We start from the raw sequence: 14,019 nt of genomic DNA, 5'->3' as shown, positions 1-14,019 counted from the left end.
AATGATCTTTAATTAATCTTTTTAGAATCGAATAAACGAATATAACTAAACGCAAAAATTTTTTAGACCCGTTTCTTTCACGATCATTACCAAATACGTAATTAAAAAATAATGAATTTCGAGTATAGAAAAAGAGAGAGAGAGAGAGAACGAAAGAAAGAAAAAAAAAATAGCAAAAAATTTGAATTTATATTTAAAGATGTTTTTTAAATATCAACGATGTTGTAACGCTTGCATTTGATTTTCTCGTCCATTGTAACACTTCGATCTTGCTCCCGGAGACAACACAGGATATCGTCCACGTTGAACAACGGGGAATGAAACATAGAACGTAGGTGCAACGGTATCTCTCCCCTCCCCCCCCCCTCTCTCTGTCTCCCTCTCTCTCTATCTCTTTCTCTTCGGTCGCGTTTTCTCGAACAGAATGCAGTTCACATTTTTCGGCACGTAAAAGAACAACGATATTTAAACGGGCTCGTAAATCATAAAATCGTATATTAAATATAATTCTAAATATCCTAACAAATTCAGTCAAAGATCGAAAATAATCCTTTTATTTTGAACACAATGAACTTCAACCGGATATCAAAGAATCTTTAATTCATCGGCGATCTCATCACTTAAAAATAGAAAAAGGTAAAAAAACAGAGAGAGAGAAAGAGAGAGAGAGAGAGAGATAGTTCTATATGGATTATAACTCGAGATAACTAGTCTTCTTTTTCTCTTCTTCTTCTTTTTTCCTTTTTATACACAAGTTCGATACCAGTAATGAATAATAGTAATAGTAATAGTAACATTAATAGTAATAGTAGTAGCAAGTAATAATAGTAATGGTAGTAGTGCTAGTAGTTATAGCTAACACAACACAGTTATGCGTGATCGTGCGATATCTGGTCCAGTCATCTGGAGCAATTCATCTGCAGTTGCTCTGCAGCATAAGAGCTATGCGAAAGAGTGACAGCGATCTAAGTCGCTTTCAGAAAGCAACTGGCAGACTTAAACGAAGTTAAGGGGCTATAGTGATCGAGTACCATTAGCCATATGCTAGGGGATATTTCATAATCTCATCAAAAATTCACATAAGAAAGAATAAGCAAGATATATATATATATATATATATATATATATATATATATATGCACACACATTAAAAGAGGGAGAGAGAGAGAGAGAGAGAGAGAGAGAGAGAGAGAGAGATAGATAAACCATATTAATCAAAATGTCGTACAATGACTTTCTCAATGTAAATTTTTTTTTTCCAACACTTCCGATCTTCAATCAAATTATCGATCATAAATTTAATTATTTCGTTTGTAATACTGACGTTACCTCTTCTCCCTCCACCTACTAATATACTCTCCCCCACCCACCCACCCACTATTGCCCATCTATTCCATGTAGATTTCTTCTGATATCTTCGATCAAATTATCGATCATACGTTTTATTATTTCGTTCGTGATAGTGACGTTATTTTAATAATGATAGTATCTTCATTATTTTAACAATGAAACCAGGATGATCTGTTTCGATCAGAACTGGTCGAACTGATATACAGATCGATAGGATCGGCATTCGTTTTTGGTATTTTCTTTTTTTTTCTTTTTTTCTTTTTTTTCTTTTTTTTCTTTTTTTTTTTTTTTTATTTAAAATAAATTTCTTCGATAATTATACTCAACGTAGCTAAATGATGGACTTTTTCCTCTCTTTTTTTCTAATAATATTTATTTTTTTAATAATAAATAACGTACAACGTGTGACATAAATTTTCTTTGTTTTTATATATTTTTTTTAATTAATCTTGACTCGACAAATAAGCGGTCTGTTATCGATTCAATGAGTTCGAGAAAAGAGCAAAAAAAAGAAAAAGAAAGAAAAAAGAGAAAATAAGGAATCTTCGTTAGAGGTCACTTTTAATTAATAAATGAATTTAATTTAATAATAAACAAGAACGATTCTAAATTAAAATTAGTCTAATAATTATGATTTCGGTAAAAAAAAATTTTTTGATTGTTTCACATTTTTAATTACATATAAACGCATATAGACCCACACGCCAACACATATTCTTTATAATTAAAATAAAGAAAGCATTCTGACTATGAAGTTGTCTTGTTTGGTGCATGAATGTTCGACAAATAAAAAAAAAAAAAAAGAAAACAAAAAGAAATAATAATAAAAGAAAATACAAGAAAAGAAAAGAAATAAAAAGAATAAATCGATTTGGTAATTAAACTTGAACCTTCGAGGTAATAATATAATCACATGACGTGTCTCAGTAATATTCGGGTTACGCAGAGAGAGAGAGAGAGAGACAGAGAGAAAGAGAGCAAAGAGAAAAAGAGAGATAGAGAAAGAGACGTGCGTGACGCGTGTAACACTTTCGACGACGCAACATCTCTCTTTCACCGGTTTATACGAGAAACGATCGAAGAATTATTACACAACTAAACGTGAACAGATCACGAATCGCTTGCAATAAAACGTAATACCGTATTTATAATTATTACTGCATTACATACATACCTACACCATAATTATTTCACTCTCGTAAGTTCTGATCTTGAATAATGATAATAAGAAAGCAAAAAACGAAATCATATGTATATATATATATATATACATATATAAATTCGTATTATTTTTCATTTGTAATAAATGTCTCAATAATTGATATGAACAAATTATTTTTCTAAATTATTGTAATATCTTTCGAGACGAGTTAAACTTGAAACTTCGATGCAACGAAAAAATGTAAAGAATGATTATCACCGAAAATGAAATATACAAATTAAATTTCAATCTAAATTAAATTTTAATTCTTCGAAATGAAGAAGGATGATTCATTGAAATTAAAGTAAATGAACATTTCGAATAAATAAAAATCTTAATTTTATATAATATTATCAACTCGCGTGAATAGTTTGCACCCATCTATAACCCCGTTTTAGTAGAAATGGAAATTACACTCCATTGTATTCTTTCTAGACAGTTTTATTGAAAAAAGAAAGAGGGAGAAAAGCAAAAGGAGAGAAAAAAATGAATGAGATTAGTAGGAGCCTCGTTTTCATCAAAAGGTAACCTTTCGTCTCGCTCTTTTCTTTTTTTTTTCTTTTTTCTTTCCTTCGAAGTATAAGAGGATGAATTTCTAAAACGAACTACCACCCACGATATATACGCCAAGTCTACGTCTCTCTTTTTGTTTGTTTGTTTCTTTTTTTCTCCACTCCCTCTATCCTTCTCTTCTCTTTCTCTCTCTCTCTCTATCTCTCTCTCTCTCACTCTCATAATTAACGAATTATGCCCACAAGGGATGTTAGGAGACCAAGGTAAGATGATATCCGATAGAATGACGGTCGGACTCCGCTGTATCCCGTAGTAAATTGGTTCCTTCTGCTTCCAAGAAACGGAAGGTTATACCTTTCCGAGGGCAAACCGGATTGGACTGTATAGTTGAGAAGACGAAGTAGATGAGGACGACTAGGTCAACCTATCAAGCTTCTTACCTAGGGCCTTAACAGCGGAATATATGGTACGCAATACCGTTTTTCAACCTAGACGATCAACTAAGAAGCATAAAATCGATGATTACCATCTGAACAAGATTGAAAGCAAGTAAATAAAATAAAATATCATAATCGTTATTTAATAAAATAATTATTACGAATTATCTTCTTTATCGATCGATCGATCGATGTTTCGTTCTCCTTTTTTTTTTCGTTTCCTCTACTTTTCTTTTTCTTTTTTTATATATTTTTTTAATCGACGGATATAAATTGTCAATAATTATTGTATCTACTTACTTGTATAGCCAAGTAATCGTAATGAAGTTATTACGAAAATTTTCTTCACTGATATAAAGAAAACAAAAAAAGAAGAAGAAGAAAGAAAATAGATCAGTAGAATAATTGTAATGTATTAGTAGGCAATGCGAGAATAATATAATTGCTTGATGATTAATTTCTACGGTGGTACGGAGCGTATCTCTGAGAAATTCTCGCGTATAGGTACATATGTACGTACATATACACGTTGATATGTATATACAAGGGAAAGGTCGATGCACCAAGGCTATATAAGTACTTATGGATATACATATATATGCACACACATATATATACATGTGTGTGTGTGTGTGTGTGTGTGTGTGTGTGTGTGTGTGTGTATCAATAGGTGTATGTGTATACTGTGTCAAACGACTGGATTCTAAGAGAGACGAACAACGTGAAAATGAAACGAGGGCAAAGAGAGCAAAAGAAGCTCCCTCGCTTTAACGCTCCCATTGTGTCGTTGCACCAAGATTCTTAGACTCTTTTCATCGGAGATCTAACCTGAAAAGAACTCGTTCTATCTCATCGTTCTTTCGTAAGGAAAAATAAAGAAAAATAATTTTTATCTGAGAAAATTTTACGATAACCCTCAGGTTCCGAGTAGTCTTAAAGATAGAAAAAAAAAGGAAAAAAAAAAGAGAAAACAACCCTTACGACAAAATCTTAAAAGATCCTAGTGAATTTCTTTCACGTATGTTCCATACAAATCCTAATCGAAAAATGTCAGATAGTTTCAACTTCAAATTCTTTTTTTTTTTTTTTCTTTAAACAAAAAAAAACCCACGAATGACATATTACAATTCAATTGAATTAAGTAGGAACAAATTAAAGAATCTGACTTAATTGAACGTCGTTAATAAACTCGAATAATGAAAATAAATAAATAAAAAAGAAGACGAAAACGAACTAAAGAAGTGGACAAATACATCGTTCGAAAAACTGAAAAAAAATAAGAAGGAAAAATAAAAATCAAGAAAGTAATAAACCATACATATATCCGCGAATTTAACCCGTTTATCCATAAACGTTAAAACACTCGCAGAACGATCGTCGAAATAAAACTCGTTCCTATCGATAAATAAAGAAAAGATAAATTCTTATTAATTAAGAGTGAGCTCGATTAATGACAAATAATAAAGAGACGGAAAGGAAAAAATGCGATAAGTGGTTAAATCGATAAAAGTAGCACCGCCGTTCGATGCGCCGGACTAGGCGCCACAGTTATCGTAATTATTGTAATAGTAATTATTGTAAAGTGCTCGATAGAAAGTGGAGAAGTATGAGTATCCTCTTCGATCGGTAGATCTATCTATCGAACGAACGAACGATCGATCGATCGATCGATCGATCGACCGACCGACCGACCGATCGATCGATCGATCTATCGATCTAACGTTCTACCGATCGATCGAAAGACAGAAAGAGAAAAAGAGAAAGAGATACGGAGAGAGAGTGAGAAGGAGAAGGAGAAAGAGGGGAAGAGGGAGGGGGAGGGCATCGAAGCGAAGAAGGGACTCGATCTTCCGGTTTCTTCGTCGATCGAAAGTCGATGAGAACAGCAGTCTTGAGAAAGAGAGAGAGACAGACAGAGAAAGAGAGAGAGAGAGAGGAGCTGAGCGCGTTCGCGCGATTAGAGACGAGAAAAGCGAACCGATATTTTAATAAGATCGTTTGGATTTATCCTAATTTATTATCCGGTTCGACCGGGAAAATTTCTCTCTCCATCTCCCTTCCCCACACCATCTCCTTTCCTTTTCTCTCTATCTCTCTCTATCTCCCTTTTTCTCTTCTCATATCTCGACTCGTAATCAGATTATCTCCTAAGAATATAAGTCAAACTAACGGAGATACTTTCGCACGAGACGGACCGTGACTTTTGAAAGAACAAAAAAAATGTTTAATAAATAAATAAATAAATAAAGAAAGAAAGAAAGAAATAAATAAATAAAACGACATTACGCCGACGATCATAGAATGCAATCGATTGTACTCTCTTCAATTCGTTAGAATCGTATAACGATAAGTAAACATAAGAAACAAACAAACAAAAATGAAAGAGAAAAAAAAAAAAGAAAATTTGTCCTTACCAAGTATTAAAAAATGTCCTCGATTCAACTAATTTCTTTACGTCGTCGAACGCGTACAACGAAATAATCGGATCGTATCAACAAAAAATCTCTTCCATCGCGATGTGTGCGTGTGCGTATGTGTATAACCGCTTAAAGAAGAAAGAGGAAAAAGAAATGTTTATCAATTCCAAGCAAAATCGTGATGACTTATGCTTTGATGACGTTAACCGAAGGACTTCCCCCACTTCCCCCTTTCCCTCCCCCTCTCACCCCTTTGAATCGTGGCGCTTACTCTAGCGTAGAAAGTCGGTAACTGTTGGAATTGCTAGTCACAGTTCGATGAATCGAACGCGAAGAGAATCGAGCGAAGAAACTCGTTTAGGGTATAAGTCGCGTTGTTTGCGTGAAACCGACCTCCTGACATAATTCGTCGAATTCGTCGAATTCGTGAGAGAACGTGATTTTTTCTACGTTATAGACCGGAGAAAGATTATAAAGAATAATTTCTATCGGACAGTTTTCGGATTCGTCGGGATTTTTTAAATCTTACAAATCTAACGATAGATTGCATCGAGAGATGCAAGGCACTTTCTACTTTTTTTTTTTTTTGTGACATATTCTTCGAACAAATGATCAACGTTAACAAAATTAAAAGCGATGTTATATAAATGAAAACGATGAATTCGATGATTATTTCTCGTGAAGAGTATTCTCGCGTCGAAGGATATACGACGTAAGAGAGAACATCGAGAGTATCGCGATATTCTTCAGAAGTCGCATTCGATCTCGGCATTATCGGCGATCGGTTCTGTCTTATCGTTAATAGATGAGGAGAACAAGAGAGTATCAGGAGTTCTAATTAGTCGTCGAATAAAACGTAATACGCTACGTTTTTATCTTATCTCGTGTAAGCCTCACGCAAGTCTTTCACCGCTATGTTCCCTTTTATCTTCGGCTCGTTGATCTTCGCGTAATTCGGTCGAACATGCGCTCATCCTCGCACGTGTGTGTGTGTGTGTGTACATATATGTATGTACGTGTAGCTAAATACATATATACGTGTATATATATGTAAATACGGTCACATATACTCTTTTTCCACGTTTATCAGGAATTCTTTATCATTCGACATGGCAAACAAGTGCGACCAAGTAGACCCCTCAACTTCCTTTCCTTTTCTTCGATTCGATCCAACGCGGTCAGAGAACTCACACAACGTATTTTGTTCCCTAACAATGTTTGTTATAGCAGACAGAGACCGTGAGGAATGCAGGCATTATATCATTACGAACTATTACCCATTACATAGCTCGTTACACCGTATATATCGTATATTATCCTAGCTACGTCCGTGTAAAAAGCGAACTTTCTTTCTCTTCTCTCTCTCTCTCTCTCTCTCTCTCTCTTTCTTGTTCGTTCACTCTCTTTCTTTCTCTCTCTTTCATTCTCTCGTTCGTTCTATCTCTCTCTTGCTCACTCACTCTCATCTTCTCGAGCCCTTTTGCCACTGATGAGACTCTCTCGGTCTATTACCATGCACGATCGCACTTTGTGCACGTTCCCTCCTGTATATGTGTGTATGTGTATATGTATATGTATATATTATACATGTATGTATGTGTGTGTATCAATCTATGTAATTGTGGCTCTGTGTACGAACTATTTAATTGTGTAGCAAAATAATTTGAGTGATTTACGCGCGAAATGACGGTCGATCGAGACGATATTTCAATATCGGACAGCTTATTGAAATACCTGTCCGACCTTCGACCACATTATTTAACGTTTTTATAAGCCTTTGTAATTGAGAAAAAAGATAGAGAGAAAGAGAGGGAGAGTGAGAGAGATAGAGAAGCTTCCCTTGCTATTTTAATAAACCATTTTGATCGTCGTAGATGATACGTTTTTGATATACTTTTTGATAATTAAACGATTTCGTATTTGACTATCCTTTGAATTAAAAAATATATTACGTATCGATTAGAGAAAATGAGAGAAAGAGAGAGAGAGAAAGCTTCGATAAATGAAATCTTTTACATAATAAATCGTTGTAATATTTCCAACAACAAATCTAATAGAAATTCTATCTCTAACGAAATAGATATTGACATTTTTTTTCTTTTAGTCGTAGAAATTGTGACGAATCGTGTGATATATTATCTATGAAGCACCAAAAAAAAAAAGAGAGAGAAGAAAGAAAGAAGGAAAATAGTACGAATGACGAAGGTCTCTTGAACAATATCTATCTCGTACACGCTGTTTACATCGAGTTACGTTGTATTAAATAAACAAATAATACTAAGAAATGCGTGGAGCATCGGTATTTTTCCAAAGGTCAACGGGGAAAAAGAAAAGCAAAGAAAGAGAGAGAGAGAGAGAGAGACAGAGAGAAGTAAAACCAAACGAAATTATTTCTAACATTTTACGTTGCATATTTTTCATTTAAAAAGTTTAACAGAGCGCGATATCTAATTACTAGTTTCTCTGTGAACCCAGTTTCGACGCTTTGTTTAAGAAAGCATATGTACGATCTATGAATCTATGTATGCATATATATATATATGCATATATAAATATTTTACGACGACGGAATGCGTACGTGTTAATATACATACAACATATATACGTAAATACATAGATAGATGTACGATGTATTAACATATATGCGTTTACATATATACATATATACATATATACATATATAGATACGTACGATCACTTTCTCCAAAGCCAAGTAAATCTGTGCACAGTAGAACACAGTATAGCACAACACAATATAGCATAGCAAAGCGCAACAAAACAGAGCAGAGTGGAACAAAGCTGAAACTTAATTGTAGAAGAGAAGAACATAGCACGCATGTAAAGATAATGTCGTATCTAAAAGCACATTCTGAATCGGCCGATTATTACGCAATCAATCTCCGCGCACCGAAACCTTTCTCCGTAACATTGACTTTTTCGAGCGTAATTGCTGCGAGCGCGCTCCGATTACTAATCGACGCCGCCGACGGTGAACGTGACACACATTCGATTTTAACCTCGACGGGACAGAAATCGCAACGGGGAATGATTACGCGTATTTTAAGAATTCGAATCCGTATCAGATTCATCTCTACATAATAAAAAAATTCGTCGTCCTGAAAGTGTCCTTTGAATTTTGAGATACACGCGTGTGTTTATAAATACGTACGTAGGCGACGTATATATGTATATATAAGTGTAATCAAAAATTAAATTAAATGCGATCTATATTGATACTCCAAGCTTTCTTACATTACATGTTCTTTCATCGATAATTTTATTAACCGATTAATAATAAAGTATTCTGTAAAATAAATGGCGAATACTTTATAGATATACGATTATTTCTGATATAGTATTTATACAAAAAAAAAAAAAAAAAAAAATCATCGTAATATCTAGTTTCTTTGTTATTATATAAACACAGATGATACATTTTATAAACTATCGACGAATTATTACGAACGTTTCTATCTACATGATCGACGATTTATATATTAATCGAGTCTCGATGTCAATTTTGTCCACCTACATTATCTATCGATAATTTTCATTATGAATAAATACTGATCAATTATCTAAACTATCTCCTTTAAATTTTATCTATCCGATGAATAACTATTTAAAATTAATTCTTAATCGAAATAATGCCTTATCGACAAGATTCTATAAATTACAAACGTTGTACGCGGTATATGTATCAATATGTTGTATACGTATCAATACATCAAATTCATAAACTAAAAAGGTAAACGAAAATCTCGTTCGTTAATCGACTATACCGATAACTACCTACTAACGGTGAGATAAAAATAAGAAGAACGTGAAAGAGAAACCGGGGCTGGGCACACCGGACTTCTCCGATTTTACGATCTTCTCGATGGGCCCTGAGAGTGTGCCCTCTTCAGACGCCATTTTCTTTTTTTCTCTTTCTCTCTTTTTTCTTTCTTTCTTTCTTTCTTTCTTTCTCTTTTTTTCTTTCCTTCAAGTACTACTCTACCTTCGTCAAAACACGTAACGACTATCATAAAAAGATTATTCGAGGAAAGTTCTAATTCCTTATTTCGTAATAATGTTTGTCCAAGAACGAAGAAGAAATAAAAAACAAATAAAAAAGAACGAAAAAGAAAACAACAACAACAACGACGACGACGACGACGACTGCTGAGCAATAAGATCATACACCTTTGTACTTGGAAAATATTTTTCTACGTATATACCTATAAACTAATCAATAAATGTATCTTTTTTTTTTTCTTCATTTCAATTCATTAATTATATTATGTTCGGTTCGTTATATTATTCGATAATACGCAGATATTATCTTGAATATTTTATCTTATATAAATCTTTACCTATTTCGTATTAATACGATGATAACGCAGTATTTGTCTTCTTCTACGTAGATTCTTCCACGAAGAATTAATCGTGATTATTCGCTAGGTCAACGTACGAGATACAATCGAAATTACGAAAAATGAAGAAAGGAAAAAAAAATAAGAAAAACGTATAGGTTATTCGATAAAATAAGCGCGCGCATTTCGAAAATATTTTTCTTCCAATACGACGATTATACTGTTCGGCTATATCGTGATATAACGCAACTATCATGGCGGTCGTAGCTTGAGGTTAGCTTTTGTGCAACAATTGTTATTCGATATCGTTTTATGAAAAATTTGTTTAAGAAAAAAACTATGGAAAAACAGAATAGAATAGAATAGAATAGAATAGAATAGAAAAGAAAAGAAAAGAAAATTATTACGTTGAGACATATGTGTGTGTATGTGTGTATGTGTTAAAACGATAAAACAATGAAATCGATATAAAAAGAATAAAACGTTCGAAAGATGAAAAAAATTTACTACATTTATCGATTCTATTTACTTACATTTACCGATCGTGTCGTTGCTCTGGGATTCGAGATTTGTATTGAAAAAGAAAAAAAAAAAAAAGATCTCTTCGTGGAAAAACAGCCAACGATCGCCAACGGTCGCCAACGGTTTTCTTCTGTTTCTTTTTTTTCTTTCTCCTCTTTTTTCTTCTTTCCTTCTTTTTCCAATCTTCACTAGTAACTCCACTGTAGCACACTGTATTATCGTATATATGTATATGCACCTCTAATATGTATCCGTTTTTTTTGTCCCTTCGTATGTATACATATATGTGTATATATATATATACATATGTACGTATATACGTTACGATATATTCCGTTGCGACCAAGGTGACCGAAGAAGAAACGTTGATTTTTGTGAAAAAGAAGAAGAAAAAAAAAAGAAATAAAAATTACGCCACGATAAATGATGTGAGAATAAAAAGAAAAGAAGAGAAAAAAAGAAAGAAGAACAAAATAGAAATCGTAATATAATTGAAACGAACTCGACAAAAGCGAAGAGCGATCTTGATTTCTTGGAGAAAAGAAAAGAGAAGGAAAAAAGGGGGAGTGTAGTAAAATGGAATAAAATAATAAAAACAAAAAATAATGTACGACGAAGATGAAGATGAAGATGAAGACGAAGACGAAGAAGAAGACGAAGACGAAGACGAAGACGAAGACGAAGAAGAAGGGAAGAAAAATAACCGCGACGACGACCGGCCCTGCTCTGACGTTCAGATCACTGACCAATACCACTCGAAGCTGACGCGATACTGAGCGAGCGCGTATCTGGCAAGCCCGCGACAACCGGCTCCGCGAAGCTTCGGCTATGTTCGGCTGGCGTTCGGCTAACTTCGGTGTTGCGTGAACCTACACGAAAATGTTCGCTCCCCACCCTATCATACGCTACTCGAGAGTCTCTCGGGTCGTATGTCCTCTGTATACGTACGTACCACGATGTCGTGCATACACATATACATACATATATATACGTACGTGTACGCGGGTTCACGCAAAGAAGACCACATCGTGAATACATAAATACGAATATATGTGTGTATGTTGCATATGCGTGCGTATATACATGTGTGTGTGTACGTGTCGATACGTGTGATACGTGTCGACTTGTCCGAAGGGTATAAGTACGCCTACGCAATTTCGAAAGATCTTGAGGGACTCTGTCCTTATGGCAAATATCGAGAAAAAGATCTGCTTCTCCTCTTGCCTTCGATCGATATATATATATATATATATATATATATATATGGATATGCGCGTGTGTGTGTATGTGTGTGTATATTCGCGGGTATGACTTTTACTTTTTACTTCTTTATTTTTATTTTTTGTTGTATTTCCTTATTTTTCATTTATTTTCTTTTTTTCTTTTATTTACTTTCTTTTTTTTTCTACATTGCAACGATCCTTTGTTACGACGTTGAAACACCTTCCGAATGCTTCGTCGAAGTTCCTTCGAAATGTATTATTCGAAAATATTACGGCACCATAGAAAAATATTCGGAGAAACGACGTGATCTCTTACAACATCGATTAGTTCTTCTTTTTTTTTTTCTTTTCTTTTTTTTTACAAGCCTACCCACGTTACTGGAATTCTTTCTTATACCAATATTACGAGAGCCGGATCTTCGCGAACTAATCCGTGCCGATAATTATGATAATGGAGAATAACAATAAGTCACAAAAAAAAGAAAAGAGAGAGAGAGAGAGAGAGTTGAAAAGAATTGATTCTATGATTTATTGTATATTACGCAATTATTTACGTATTTTAATAATCTAGAGAAGGAATTAGAGAGTAAGAAATTTTTTTACTTTTTTTAATGACTGCGAATCTTAATCGATAAATATAATTATTTTTATATATATATATATATATATATATATATATTTCGATATTAAACACAATGAAAGTCACTTTACTTTTTGCTATAGTTTGTTTTTCTGAAAAAATATCAACTTTACACGAGTATCCAATTCCACTTATTAAGAGAAAACATAAAACAGAAATATCTTTTTACTTACAAGTTATTTTTAAGATATTCAAATAATTTTGAAAATAATCTGAATCGTAAAAAAAGAAAAAAAAAACGCAAATATTTTCTCTTGCATAATACAAAAGTATTTGTTGTTAAACATCGAAATATATACGACTTAGTTGTCAGTGTCGTAATTACCGTGTATGAACTATCGTGAGTATATATAAAAATTGTGATAAATAAAAGATCACGATCAATGGAATTACACTTGTCGGAAATTACGGGACAATGGGTTTGCGATAAGAAGATCATTTATAAATTGTCGTATCTTCGTTATCGATGCACATGACCAAAGACCCGTGCAATACGAATAACGCGAATAAATTTATAGATTCGATAGGAAAACGAATAAATCGGAAGAGACCAATGCAGCAACGTCTAAGCGTACAACAAAATTATACGTCATTACAAGCTATTCCGATATTTAAGTATAATATTCTAGTATATAATAGAATGCGGCAGATCATAGATCCCTAGATCGTGAAGTTTACGGTCGATAAAAGCTAGTAAAATAAGGATTGAATAAAGGACAAGAAGAGAAATGGGAAGAAGAGAGAGAATATAGCAAGAGTGGGATGGGTGAGTTGAAGTGAGATAGAAAAAAAAAGAAAATAAATATAATTTATCTACTAACGACATTCGCAACGCGTATACGCGATGACCTTGAGATTAACTACAATTTCACGCATTCCTGTTTATAACAGAAAAATTTCCAACGTTATAATACGAATATTTTGTGAAATACGTTTATCTGTTGCTCAACGAAACGACGAAAAATGAAAATATTTACGAATCCATTAAAAAGTCATTTCGAATTGGATCTTTGAATGTTATCGACGGTTTGTTTTTTTTTTTCATTTGATTATTGATAACAATATAATGTGTAACGACCTGAGCGATAAGGTTACTCAATAAACGTAGATCAAAGTTATCTTTGTTGTACGTCAAGCATGCGGTTTTTGCGCATAAATAATTATTCTCCTTGATCGGAATGTGATCGGACGACATTAAAATTTGATGTATCGCAAATAAAAATTGATAACAATACTGTTGGACTTTGATAATGCTTGTCGCAATACTATTCATCCGATCACGTTTTAAAAAACGATTGAATTTGTTCGTCTATAATCGCACATTTATTTATAATTATGAATTATGACGAGTCACTCAATTG

General features: G+C 33.5%; 2 protein-coding genes across 16 annotated transcripts in view; one reads left to right on the top strand and one right to left on the bottom strand.

Moving 5' to 3' along the window:
- The window catches only part of LOC127065576 (40S ribosomal protein S11), an 86,014-nt gene that overhangs the window by 61,676 nt on the left and 10,319 nt on the right, over nucleotides 1-14,019 (top strand). The gene's annotated exons all lie outside the window — the stretch shown is intronic.
- LOC127065565 (uncharacterized) overlaps nucleotides 1-14,019 on the bottom strand; it is a 150,581-nt gene that overhangs the window by 128,527 nt on the left and 8,035 nt on the right. For 10 of the 15 annotated variants that reach the window (XR_007782128.1, XR_007782127.1, XM_050998067.1 and 7 more), the window contains exon 1: nucleotides 10,807-11,557. The exons of 2 other annotated variants lie outside the window; for them this stretch is intronic. The gene's annotated coding sequence lies outside the window, so the exon portion shown is untranslated. Of the gene's footprint in view, nucleotides 1-10,806; nucleotides 11,558-14,019 lie in introns of those variants that run through there. 3 more of the 15 variants (XM_050998059.1, XM_050998060.1, XM_050998065.1) reach the window with 3 other exon arrangements.

The sequence above is a fragment of the Vespula vulgaris genome, chromosome 8 (assembly GCF_905475345.1).
Source record: "Vespula vulgaris chromosome 8, iyVesVulg1.1, whole genome shotgun sequence".
Taxonomy (NCBI): Eukaryota; Metazoa; Arthropoda; class Insecta; order Hymenoptera; family Vespidae; genus Vespula; species Vespula vulgaris.
Note: the sequence above shows the minus strand (reverse complement) of the source record. Positions and strands in the feature narration are given on the sequence as shown.